At 38.9% G+C, this 12,887-nt stretch overlaps 1 protein-coding gene and 1 long non-coding RNA gene across 7 annotated transcripts in view; one reads left to right on the top strand and one right to left on the bottom strand.

The window, feature by feature from the left end:
• The window catches only part of LOC137179644 (uncharacterized), a 178,270-nt gene that overhangs the window by 85,570 nt on the left and 79,813 nt on the right, over window positions 1–12,887 (top strand). The gene's annotated exons all lie outside the window — the stretch shown is intronic.
• LOC137179643 (teneurin-3) overlaps window positions 1–12,887 on the bottom strand; it is a 370,272-nt gene that overhangs the window by 279,109 nt on the left and 78,276 nt on the right. For all 6 annotated transcript variants that reach the window (XM_067584473.1, XM_067584474.1, XM_067584475.1 and 3 more), the window contains one exon: window positions 6,573–6,650. The gene's annotated coding sequence lies outside the window, so the exon portion shown is untranslated. The remainder of the gene's footprint in view (window positions 1–6,572; window positions 6,651–12,887) is intronic.

Here is a 12,887-nt window from a genome sequence, read left to right as displayed (position 1 = left end):
GTTAACATGTCAATAAAGCTAACAGGTTTGTGAAAGAAAAAGGATGGGGTTTTGGGAAGAGTATACTCTGGTAAATGAAGATAAAAAGATATGTTTTAATGTCAGATGGTTTCACAATCACTATAACTGAAGTGCTCTGTGGTGCACATATGTAATCACCAACATAGAAAGTCAAAGCTGTCCAGCAGCTGTCCAAAGCTGAGCCACATTCAGGAAAACCTGCTGTCTGTCATCAGCGACTGTTTTCTTGATTTCAGTTATATAAAGTTTTTCAGTTGTAACTGAAATCAAGAAACCAGTCACTGATGGCATGTTTTCCTGTCTGAATCAGGCTGTGGAGGAGGCAGAGGAGAGCCGCTGCTCTCCCTGCTGTCTGAGACATTAAATGTGGCTCAGCTTGGCCAAACAGCCGCTGAACAGCTTTGACTCTCTGTGTTGGTGTTTACATACAGATGGGTGACAAATGAAAGGAAAAACCAGTACAGGTCTAAATGCTTGACCCCTACAGTAAGGGGATCTGGTGGCTCTGTTATGCATTTTGCCGGCATGGTTTGGGTCCACTTTTCTCCTTAAAGGGAAGGATCACTGCAAATCAATACGAAGTTGCTCTGAGTGATCAGCTTTATCCTATGATGAAACATTTCTATCCTGATGGGAGTGGTCTCTTCCAGGATGACAATGCCCCAATTCACAGGACATGAGGGGTCACTGAATGGTTTGATGAGTATGAAAATGATGTGAATCATATCCTATGACCTTTACAGTCACCAGATCTCAACCCAGTTGAAACTTATGAGAGATTTTGGACTGACATGTTAGACAGCGCTCTCCACCACCATCATCAAAACACCAAATGAGGGAATATCTTTTGGAAGAATGGTGTGTCCACAGATCCTGCCAAGTGTAAAGATTAACCACATATTTAGATAAGCACATATCTATTTGTGAACAGCTCCGGATCAGTAACACTTCATCAAGACCTTGTTCACTGTGAAAAAAAAGAAAAAGATTAAAGAAATTCTATTTTGCTCACCTGCTAAGTACTGTAAGACACACCAAGATAAAGTTTCTACCCCTTGGTAAGACTTCTACGGTCCTGGGCTGACCCTACCTGCCTGCATTTGGTATCCATGAAACTTGCGAGCAAATAAGTCAGTTCTCTAAATAATTTCCCTTTCAATTTCACAACAGTGTGGACACATTACAAAATGATTTGGTTACAGTTTAACTGACAATGTGGCTATTTCAGAAACCACTTACCATATGAAACACACACACACACACACACACACACGCATGCACACACTATAGGAGGTGGAAAGGGTCACAGAGGACGCATGTACATATGCTCATGTGATTATTTACTAAAATTCTGTGTGCATGTATGTGCATCTGTTTATGATTAGTACAACTAAGCCATGCAGACGCACATGCGTGCGCACATGTGGCTCCTAACACACAGGCATGTCTGTGTATGTACGTCTGTGTGCATCCTGCAACTGCATATGCATGTATGACTCTTAATCCAGGCTTCAACTGCCAGAAGGAGGTGAACACTGTTATCACAGAGGCAGGAGAAAACCAGCTGTTTATCTAAATGTGGACCACATTAATAGTCTAGTATGATTCATTATTGTTGTATATTATGTCATTTATGTAGCTTTATTTTAACAAGTTTTTTTTTTCTTTTTTTAATTGCTTCAGGTGCTTCTGATTTATATAGGACATAAATTTTGTTCAGCAGTGTAATGCACAGGTCTAAGAAACATAATGCCGGTGGGTCACACCTGGCCTCAAGCATGTTTCGTTTCGTTGTTTTAGAAAGCTGCGATACAGTTTTAGATAAACTAAATCTCTTAGCATTTCAGCATGCTTTAGGAGTGTTGGGAGTATTACAGTCCTAACACTCTGTAAAATAAACTGATATTACAGCATGTCATTATGCACATAAAACCATTTCACCTGTTAAATGTCATCTAAATTTATCACTGCAACAACACATTGTAAACTGTGAACAGATACATCTGATAAAATATCCCGATCTCCAAGTGAGCCAGATGTTTTGGTTTTATTTCATCTGCTATGTTTTGAAATCCATCTGTATCACACAAGACTACAAAATACTACAACTACCACAAAAAGAAAAGCCAAAATGTCACCCAAAAAAAAGAGAAAACTAAAAACAAACAACAAAAAACAACAACTGAGGTCAACAACTTAACACCAGAAAGACCAAAAACTACCACGTAAAATTTAAAATGTAGGGAGTCAGGTCACTTGGTGGACTAGGATGCTTAAATGCATCATCCCCCAATTAAAACAAAAGAAGCCAGATGCCAGCATGGATCATAGGAGATCAATTCATTTATGAAAATAGCATCTTAGTCATGAATCAGTGACAGAACACTCTGGTTTACTAAGACATACTGGTGCTTGTTACAAATTATGTAATTTGTTTAGTCATCTTGAATACATTTGCTTAACACTAGCTTGGGAAACATGGGATGATTTGCTTTTTATTTTGTTGACTTGTAATAAATTTACTTAAAACGTGCACAACACAACAAGATCTCCCTCCATTGTTCTGTCTTCCTGTCTGCTTCTCTCTCTTACCTGGTGAGAGTTATCCCCAACTTTTCTCTTTAGGCTTTTTCCACTGCAGGAACTCCAGAACTCTTAAGAGTCATGAGGCTTTGGCACTCATACAAAGAGGGCCATTTCTTATAAACTTAATTTATAAGACCACATAGGGACCAAACTCACAACAACTGGCTGAGAGCTAAGGTTGGGCGCAGGCTAAGGTAAGGAGAGACGGGGAAACAGACTCGCAGCATCGGCATAAATTGGTCAGTGGCCCACTGCTTCACTGCACACATTGCAATCCTATAATCTTGTTTCATCTTTTTTTTTGTTTTCTTTTCCCAGCACAGTGTTGTATCCCCATTTCTCCCAGATGCCAGACTTTTTTGCCATCATTTGTCATATGACAACACATCTGCTTGACCAATCATGATTGACAGCTCTTCCTGAACCTCTGAAAGTACCTGGAACTTATATTTATGTCACCTCTTGAGAAATGCAGAAATGTAGTTGCAAGGACAAGGAAGGTAGAGTACAGTGGACAATAGATGCAGGTGTTTTGCTAAGTTTCACTAAGTTCCTGCAATTGAAAGGGGCTATCTGTCTGGTTCTGAATTGTCACAAAGGGCCAAGGCAGTTCTTGCAACACTTGGAGTAATTTCTCCAGAATTTCAATTATGCAGACAACCCATGTACATGCTAATTTGCAGTTGCCAACTCCTCCTCCTTTCCTCTCCTTTGTAGATCTATCTCATTCCACCACCAATTGCCGACTCATTAAATACTGATGTGAGTATCTAGATTTACTTCTGCAAAAATCAAGGTCTGAAAATATCAGTGTAGGCCTGCAAACACATATTAATTATTAGATATTCAGTGCTGAAGATTGTAACTGACCAAGTGCCAGCACCAGATTTCTCTGCCAGTTGTCAGGAGAGGGAATTGGGGATAAATTGTCCCAAAAGGTCTCTATTGTGTATTCACCCTTAAGGAAGCATCCGACTGGCCCAACTAGTCAAGAGCACTTCTTCAGCAATGATGGCCCCAGTGGGTCTATTTCCTCCTGTCAGCGGTCTTTCCAAGTTGTCACATGGTTATTCCCTAGCTGTCAGGTCACATCAGTCACTGACCAGGGCTTACATGGTTATGTAACCATAAACTAAGTTCAGGGTAGACAGTAGAGGCGGTTTTCTTTCAAAGACCAAAGAGATTTGGAAACTAAAAACAGTATAGGTGTTGTACTTTTTTGAGTGAAGAGACTAGAGAATGGGTATTTCTATGTTTAAAGTTAAAGTTGAGTGGGTGTAGTTTAATGCTGAAGTACTACATTGTACTGTATTACATTATTAGTACTGTATTACATCTCTTTCACTTAGCTTTTGTCTCAAAGTGATTTACATCTTTTTCTCACATGCACATATTGGGAATTTTGACATTTTGAGATGTCGACATTAGAGAGAAAAAGAATTTGAGTACATATTTTTAAACACTGAAAATTAACAGTTTAAATTAAAGAGCATTCACCTTTTGAACTACATGGACTGCTTTTTAATTTACAGATTTCATTATTCAGACATATTACCCACCTGCTTCAATGGGCTGAATATACACACAAAGCAAATACAGACCTATAATGAAGTAACCAATTGTAGCAAGTGATTGTCCATATGTAAGAAAGCGTTCACTTGTGTGTATTCATGTATGCATGTTGGATACATGATGTTGTTCTATGTAAACACCATTATTCCCCTTGTAGTTAATGATGTGTAGTGTTGCAGTGAATCCCAAATGTGTGAGAGGTCACAGTTTAATGAGCTAGAGTGTTTCAAACCAAACTGAATCATACGCTATATAGAGCCAAATGGGTTCGATTTTATTTTATTTATTTGGCTTTTCAAGATCAATTGCCTGCTGTATATTGAGCGCTGTATATTTAAATGATTTCTTTTCATAGTAGGGTGTAGTAATTAGGACATGACTGGATCAGTATTATATATCAGAATTTTGACCTTGACATTTCTGTGAAAAGAGAGCCTCATCTTCACTTCTTGTGTATGTTAAACTATGGAGTTAGATGTGTTTATAATTCAGGTTAGAATTAGGACTAAAGTGGAGTAAGGGTTGGGATTAGGCTTGTAATGGTGATGCCTAAGATGATGGTTGGATGTTTTCTGCACTGTCATTTCATGGCACAATCCAGAGGAGGCAATTGATGCTGTAAATCAAATATACAATTAATGTATTTGTCTAACCATCCATACAGTGACCATACTGGTAGTACTACTACTGTTTAGTCTCCTCTCCTTGCTGTTTTCTTCAGTATGTTAGTTGTCTAAGATGGCTTGCTCCCCAATTTCAGTAGGTTCAATGTAACTGTTGTTTGTTTAATACATACACACAAGTAGGACAGTTGCATTCAAAATGCCCCAATGGAAATAAGATCCATGGAGAGTTGATGTAGCCTGTCACTGACTATGTAAAGAGGAATAAAGTGTCACATCCTGCCAGGACTTTGTCTGTTGTTTTTGGACTCTTTGTGTTTTTGTTCTCTTGGGTTTTCTGTGTTACACTTATGTTGCCTGGATTTGGTTTTCTCTGTGTTTCCCTTGTGTGGTCCTTAACTCCTCCTGTGTTCATGGAGGATCCGCATCACCCTTGTTAGTCCAGCCCTGCTCCTAGTCTCTTCCCCACTCTATCAGCTCACCAGTCTGCCCATGTGTTGTGTCACCTGTTGCCTGTTTTATTTTGAAATGTTGTGTTTTGTTCCCTTCACTTCCTGTGTTTTCCCACCTTGGTTTATTGCCTCATGTGTTTCACCTGTGTCTTGTTTCACTCACCTGTGTTCAGTTTACAATCAGACACTGTGTATTTATAGTCCAGTCGTCTGCGTTTATTGTCAGTGTTCCTGGTTCCTGTGTCTCAGTGGTTATGATTAGTGTTCCCTGTTCCTGTGCCTCAGTGTTTCATGTTTATTATTTAATATTCTGCATCTGATCCTGCCTGTCTGCCGTCTCCTGCATTTGGGTCCACCTGCTCCACTCACTACCTGACATAAAGTGCCTCCTGAATACCATAATACTATTTTCATAATGGCTGAGTTTGTGTCCTTGCAGCCCCACAGCACTGAAACTGTGCTGTTGAGTCAAACAACAAATGAAATAAAATATCACTGTAGTATTTTCATCTCAACAAAGCTGAGTTAATAATCAGCGATGCACAGAATTTCAATCTGTCAGAATTTATACAAATCATATTACATTCTTAGTCCTGCCAAAAAGGCTGGCACAAGTAAAGCATTAGCTAACCAGAATTTTGAAAATATTTCTCATTAAAATGTAGGTTAGCAACACCTGGAACCATAGTGACCTTGGCATGCCTTGGCATGTGAGTGTGTTTTGGCAGAAACAAACAATATCATACATAATATAAAAAAAACTACTATTTGTAATCCCATTTCCACACATTCACCAGTGTGGAAGTAAAAGAAAAATGCCAATCAGGCTCTGTTGAATGCTGAGCAACCACCCTCATCCCCTCTGACACACGCACACTAAACATGCACACGTCGAGTCCTTCAGCGGAAACAGCTTTTCCTAAAGAGCTGTCTTCCAAAAACACTTGAAAGAACAGAAATTGGCAATTCATTCCTTTACTTGTTCATTTTTTTCTGCTCCTTTTTTTTATTGATCGCAATCACTTGTTCCCTGCACGTGTTCAAATTGCAGAGCGGGTTTTTGTCTTTTTTTTCCCCCTCCAACTGTGAGAAGAATAGCCTAATCAAGGCAAATTGGGAAAATTGGTGCTAATCTTCTCACTCTTTAACGGGTGATTTAGAGAGAAGAAGAAAGAACAATTTCAAGAAAAATGAACAGGATAGACAGCAAAATACATTGCAGAGAAAATAACTGAGACACATGTAGACAATATTAAGCAGTGATCCAGTAAGAAACAGACACAGATGGAGGCAGTAAGAGGGTTTGGGTGTTACCTACCAACTTGTTGAGTGGTCCAGCAGTAGAATGGCTCTGGTCTGCTGCCAGCCTGTGTCATTAACTTCTATGCTCCCAAAACTGAGGAGAGAGAGATAAGGAAATATCAGAAACAATAGCTCAAACAAAAGTATCAACGCTACAACCACACAAGTCCCTATGCTTGAATGATACACATATTTACACAGCAACAATGACAGTCAGATGTAGTCCAGTCTGTGTGGTGTGTATACCTCTAATACTGTGACTCAACTACAACTCATCCTCAATCCAAATATATTTCTTTTGTTTTGCTTTTTTTTGCTCTGCCTTGGTAATTGTGAATTTATTTTCCATCTTTCTATAACATTAGTGGTTAGCACAGGTGTGGCAATACACAAGGATCTTCAAATGATAACTAGTAACACAATAAATATTTTTTACCTATGCACTAAAATATGAACATTGTGCTAACGTGGCACTCCATAAGATGACTAAACTGTTGGAATTCATTGTAACTGATATGAATTCAAGCTGAGTTGAGTTGAGTATTTGATTCAAAGACATATCAGAGGGACAGTATTTTGTAATTGTAGCAGAGAAAGACATATCACTGTCATGAACAGTGAGATAGGGTGGAGCAGAATTATGGCTATAATTCTTTCAGTGAAGCTTGAAAGTAGAGCAGGACCTTTCTAGATAGTCAAAGTAAACACTTGTAAGTAAATGTATAAGTCATATAAACAGGATTAAGGGAAGTTATTGGTATATTAAATCACATTAACTGTTTAAAAAGATTACTGCCTAAATTACTGTATTGGCAAAAGTAGCATTAGGTGCACATGGAGAACACTCATTGGGCAGCTCAGTTGTGCAAATTGCAGGTACTGTTTTGTATTTTTGAAATATTTTGCACAACCACTTAGTTTGCAAGAAACAAATAAAATTTTCTCCTGGAGTTGTGAAAAAATTTCTGTCCCATTTCCTATGATAGAGGGATCAAAGCCTTATTTTTCTTCTCTGATTTTACGTGTTTCGACACATAAACAATACGTCTGATGACATATAATTAAAAAAATGTGTGGAGGATAAGAAAATAATGACAAAAAGAGGATAGAAAGAGGATTAAATGTTTCCTAAGAAATGAAAACTATTCCTGTATTCAGAAGTGGTTTGTGTCCAGTTTCCCTCTTTGTAGGGTCACTAATAAAGGTGTATGAATATTTAATTTTTTCATGAATTTCTATGGTGTTTGAGTTTGAGAGCACTTGTCTATGTCAAGGTTAAATGCATAGTAGATGGAGACAGTGTCCACCTCTAAACTTTGATATTGTTAGACCTACAAGAGCAACAGGCAGACAAAAAGACACACACACACTCTCAAAGTGAGAGAGATTTTTTATAGTATAGTTTTTATAGTGATCAAATAAAAACTCACAAACTGACAGACGCAAAATGCTTGCATGTAGGGAAATAGACACACACACACACACACACACACACACACACACACACACACACACACACACCAGAGACTGGTGAGGTCCAACTCTTCAATGTGACATTGAGCTAATCAGATTTGAGGGAGGAAAGTGTTTGATAAACAAATCGCTCTCTCTCCTCCCCGAGCCCCCCCTCTCTTCTATATCAATCCCCCAGTCACTCACTAATCAGTAGAAGAGCTTTTAGAGTGCAGAGAGGGATTCGTATTTACTCACTAATTCATGTCAACAACCAAATCTACTTCATGACGATGAATAAACAACTATTTACCCCATAACCACTCTTCACATGGAAAAGCCAACTCCTTCATAAAAACCACTAAACATATTAGCAGCAGGGCATCACCAGCCAAATGAAAGGCTTTACTGTTAATATGCATGTAACCACATATGTTCAAAATCTTTATATGAAACTGATGAATATCGCAATATGTTTTTGAATATTCAAGATTATGTTCTTGGAAAAGAAGCTTGTGTCAAGCAGGGATCTGAGACCACGAGCAATAAAACATAGCAAATGATCAATAACTTTACTCCCTTTCAGACATGTAATGTGCTGGTCATTTTACATGTTTTCATTATTTTCCTGTGAAAGATAAAGCAGTCATCAGCCTAGACAAACTGAATACAGTCACATTATCAGAGAGACACGCATCATATTATATACAGAGAGAGGAAGTGTGTGTTTAGTTTTGCCTTTTTGGGACAGCACTTGAATACATATCATTTCTTATACGCCTCAGTTTCATAAATGAGGAAATTTAATATCATTATTTTGAAACTAACCGTTGTTTTCCAGCAGCTGCTGCCTCTGAAGTGAGGACACAGAACATTTTTAGAGCTCCCTGTCGCATACCAGATGCTGGAATATCATGCAGGATTTATCCTTTACACACCTATCATCATTTTTACATCAACAATCATCATCAGGGACGAGGGAGGGCGAGGACTGCCTTCTGCCTCCAGTACATCCAGAGATCGCTGACCAGTCCTGCTGACCTGGTGTGGAGGCTTGTGGCTCAGGTTATCCTGGGCTGAAGTTTATTGGGACTGTGTGGACCCGAGCTTGAGACTGTTTCTGCTCTGGCTTCTCAGCTGCGAGTATCTTCAGAAAGACACCTTAGCAACCAGCTCACACAGACTGAACAGAACCTCCTGGTCTCATACTGCCAGGGCTCTGTTTTACCCTTTTTCCTGATTTTAAAGACTTTTCTGGTATCCTGTTAAATTGTACTGCACCAGGAGGTGTGAACCTGAGTGTTTTAACTCAGGTTTTAAAAATGATGTACCAGCTGATGGTAAAGATGGTAAGCAAAGCCAAACTGAGGGGGTGTGTTGACATTATGGAGATCTCACTTGGGCACTGAGTGTGGAGGTGAGGCCTCAATCGAGAGCACTTTACAAACCACTTTAACTAAAAAAAAAAAGTGGGAGATTTACAGTAGAGAGTTTTACATGGTGTCCTGCCTGTAAAGGCTTTTATTGTTTATAACTGTTTACATCAGCAGGAAGAACAAGATAAATGACTCTTTGGACTTTGATGCTGTCAGTAGACTAAAATGTTATCACAGTTATTACAGGATGATGAATGATCTGGACCATTTAGTTTCTATGTGGTGCTATAAAAATGTTCTGTGCTCCATTGGTGAAGGGGAGCTCTGTTTTAGACACATACTGGGCTGAATTTAGTGTTGTTGTTTTGATGCTCTGTCGAATTGATTGTGTAAATAAAGGTTTTTGAAAATTCAAAATTCCAATTCTGTCTCTCTCTTTCACACACACACACACACACTCACACACACTCACACACTCCCATCCACACCTACAGTACCAGGTCATTCAAAGTCTTTAGTTCACCAGTTTCGAGTTCACATAAGCACACAAATGTATAGTGCTAAAACAATTAGTAGATCCAACATAAAATTAATTTGTTGTAAAATATGAGAAGATAACAACGTAATTAACACAGAGATAAGAAGAGATTTCATAAACAATATTGAATGAAAATGGTTGTTAGTTGCAGACACATGTAAACATATCCATGTGGCACTGACACTGCCACTAGTTGAATAATCTTGTATTGTTAAGAATGTCAGAGTAGACAGTAAGAGGAGAAGAGAGGAGGAGGAGATGAGAGGAGAGGGGGGGAGAGGGGAGGAGAGGAGAGGAGAGGAGAGGAGAGGAGAGGAGAGGAGAGGAGAGGAGAGGAGAGGAGAGGAGGAGGAGAGGAGAGGGGAGGGGAGGAGAGGAGAGGGGAGGAGAGGAGAGGAGAGGAGAGGAGAGGAGAGGTGAGGAGGAGGAGAGGAGAGGGGAGGAGAGGAGAGGAGAGGGGAGGAGAGGAGGTCCAAAGAGCATTTGGTTGGCACTGTAGCAGTGATAATGAGACATATCACCCTGTCACCTCTCCACCTCTTTCACATATGACACCTGCATCACCTTACAGCTCGCCCACACTGCAACCAAAATGTAAGTCCATCTGTCTATTAACTGAGCGAACATTTTTGCATACATCATGACATAACTATGTAACTGCAGTTCAGTGCTCCATGACAAGCAAGTCAAACTTTCTTTTTTTCTGGGTGTCCATACACCTATGATGGTATTTGTTATCTCATAGCCAGCAATTAAAAGAAGTGGAATTCAGCTTTTTGTGGATTTTAACAAAGTGTCATGAATTTCTGTTCTCCCTTACCATATGTTCAGCTCTGTGAAGACTTTGCAAGACTTACAACCAAGAAAATGTCAAGTGTGTCAGTTTATCCAACTCAATTATGTTTATTTGCCTATATATCATTCTGTCAGTATATCCATTCATCTGTTTATCCGTATTCTGTATCTCCCTTAGCTAGAGGCTTTCTCACTCTGCCAAGGAAGCAGGATAACATTCTGCTCGTAGGAGGGCTGGCTGAGCCTCGCTGTTCCTTTTCCATATTTATGACTGAGAGGTGTGCAAGGAATTGCTTCCACACCCCCTCCCACCTTACGTCTTCCTCTTCAGCTTCCAACTATCTATGTATCCATCTGTCTGTTCTCCCATACTACCTGCTGATCAGTGGGGTTTTACACTTGGCTGAAAGTACACTTATGACAGTGAGATGTTTCAGTTACAAACAATATCCCACCTCGTTCTATGGTCTTCTCATTAGTGCAGGTAGTCTTGCTTTTAATTTGACAAGTTTACATGATATTAATTTCTAGTTGACATTGTGGGTGTATGTGATGTGCTGTTGTGTGTAGCTTTGTATTTTGTATGGTGTGTTCTGTGTGTTTTCTGTTTTGTACTGTTTGTTGTTGTGCTGTTGTATGTTTTGATTATGGGGGACTAATATAATGTTATCAATAATAAAACTTGTTAAAAAAAAAAAGATCCTGAAAATTATGTCTCATCCTTCTGCCTCATTAAAAATGAAGAATCCATGGATATGAAAATATTGTTCAGTTCGTTGCATACTGGACCATGATTGGTTTTAAACTAGTTGTGATGTCACACATCCGATTCAAGGTAAGCACAGAGAAACTTTCAGCAGATTACAGTAATATGAAAACAGCCTTCAAGTGTTTTGATCATAGAGATGGCAAAAATGAAAATGCTCATATACAGTAAGTTGTTTGGGTTGTTTTGGAAGAAATATTTTGTTTTTTAGACATGAGGACTTGTTAAAAATGATCTAGATTACTATTCTTTCAGTTTTATTCAGTGTCTGAGTAGTTTTTGTAGTACTTGCAACATGCCCAAAGTAATATTTTGAATACTCAGACATTAAGTTGCATAAATCCTATTCTTTAGAACATTTCTTTACTCTAGATAACAGTTGGGGATCTGGGATAGTCTATATTCATATACACATGGTTATTAAAAGTTTGGGTTTCTCTCCTGATTGGCTTGAGGGTTAATGACCAATCAAAACGAGACGAAAAAACAAACAAGAACACACCCTACACATAATCAAAGCCAGTGATGGCTATGATCAAAACACGCTACATAATGAGATTCTCAATCAAATACAAGACAAACAGCAAAGTTGTAATGATGCCATTTAACCCTTTGATGACTACCGTCTCATGTATCAGATATCAGCTGGCTCATCTTTGCTGCATTCCGACTCATACAGTACATGAGATTCAAACAGCTCCAAGAAATATGGTAAATAATGCAATAAGTTTGGGCACCAGCTGCCCTGGAAGCTACAGCTTTCCAAATGAAAAATACCCACATAAGATGCTTATGACACAGAGGTAATGGTGGGTAATTGTTGGAGTCTAAAACTGTCAAAAACCAGAAGAGCAGAATGACAGCATTCTGGGATAGGCAATTAGTATCAGCTGAGTGCAGGCTGCAGACCAGAGCATATCTCTGGAGACCATGATTAGGACCAGATGAATATAAAAATTCATCTGTGTGGGGTAGCACCATGCTCAATGAGCTGTGAATTCAGTAAAGCCATCAAATCATCAAGAAAGCCATCAAGAGTTCCAGTATATTTATAAGGACTGGAGCTGCACAAATGCCTTGATGAGTCCAATACAACAGATATTCTATATTAACAGATTTCTTTTAATTTCTGGAAAATATATATTTACCATTAAATCTAAAAACATACACTGAGTAGGCCAGATACAATATTGTCACCCCACACACTGTACAGTGCTTCCATACATTTCCACTAGCGGTTTCTAACATGTGGAACTCGCACCACTGGCATTGCTAGAAATTATGTAGTGTCTGACATTGTGTATTTTTACAGATCTATCTGCGCCCTCATATAGTTCTGATGCTCTAACTAATTCACATTTTTTTCTCTGAGGTCTGCAGAAAGAATCTCAGGGAAACATAAAA

The sequence above is a fragment of the Thunnus thynnus genome, chromosome 3, assembly GCF_963924715.1.
Source record: "Thunnus thynnus chromosome 3, fThuThy2.1, whole genome shotgun sequence".
Taxonomy (NCBI): Eukaryota; Metazoa; Chordata; class Actinopteri; order Scombriformes; family Scombridae; genus Thunnus; species Thunnus thynnus.
Note: the sequence above shows the minus strand (reverse complement) of the source record. Positions and strands in the feature narration are given on the sequence as shown.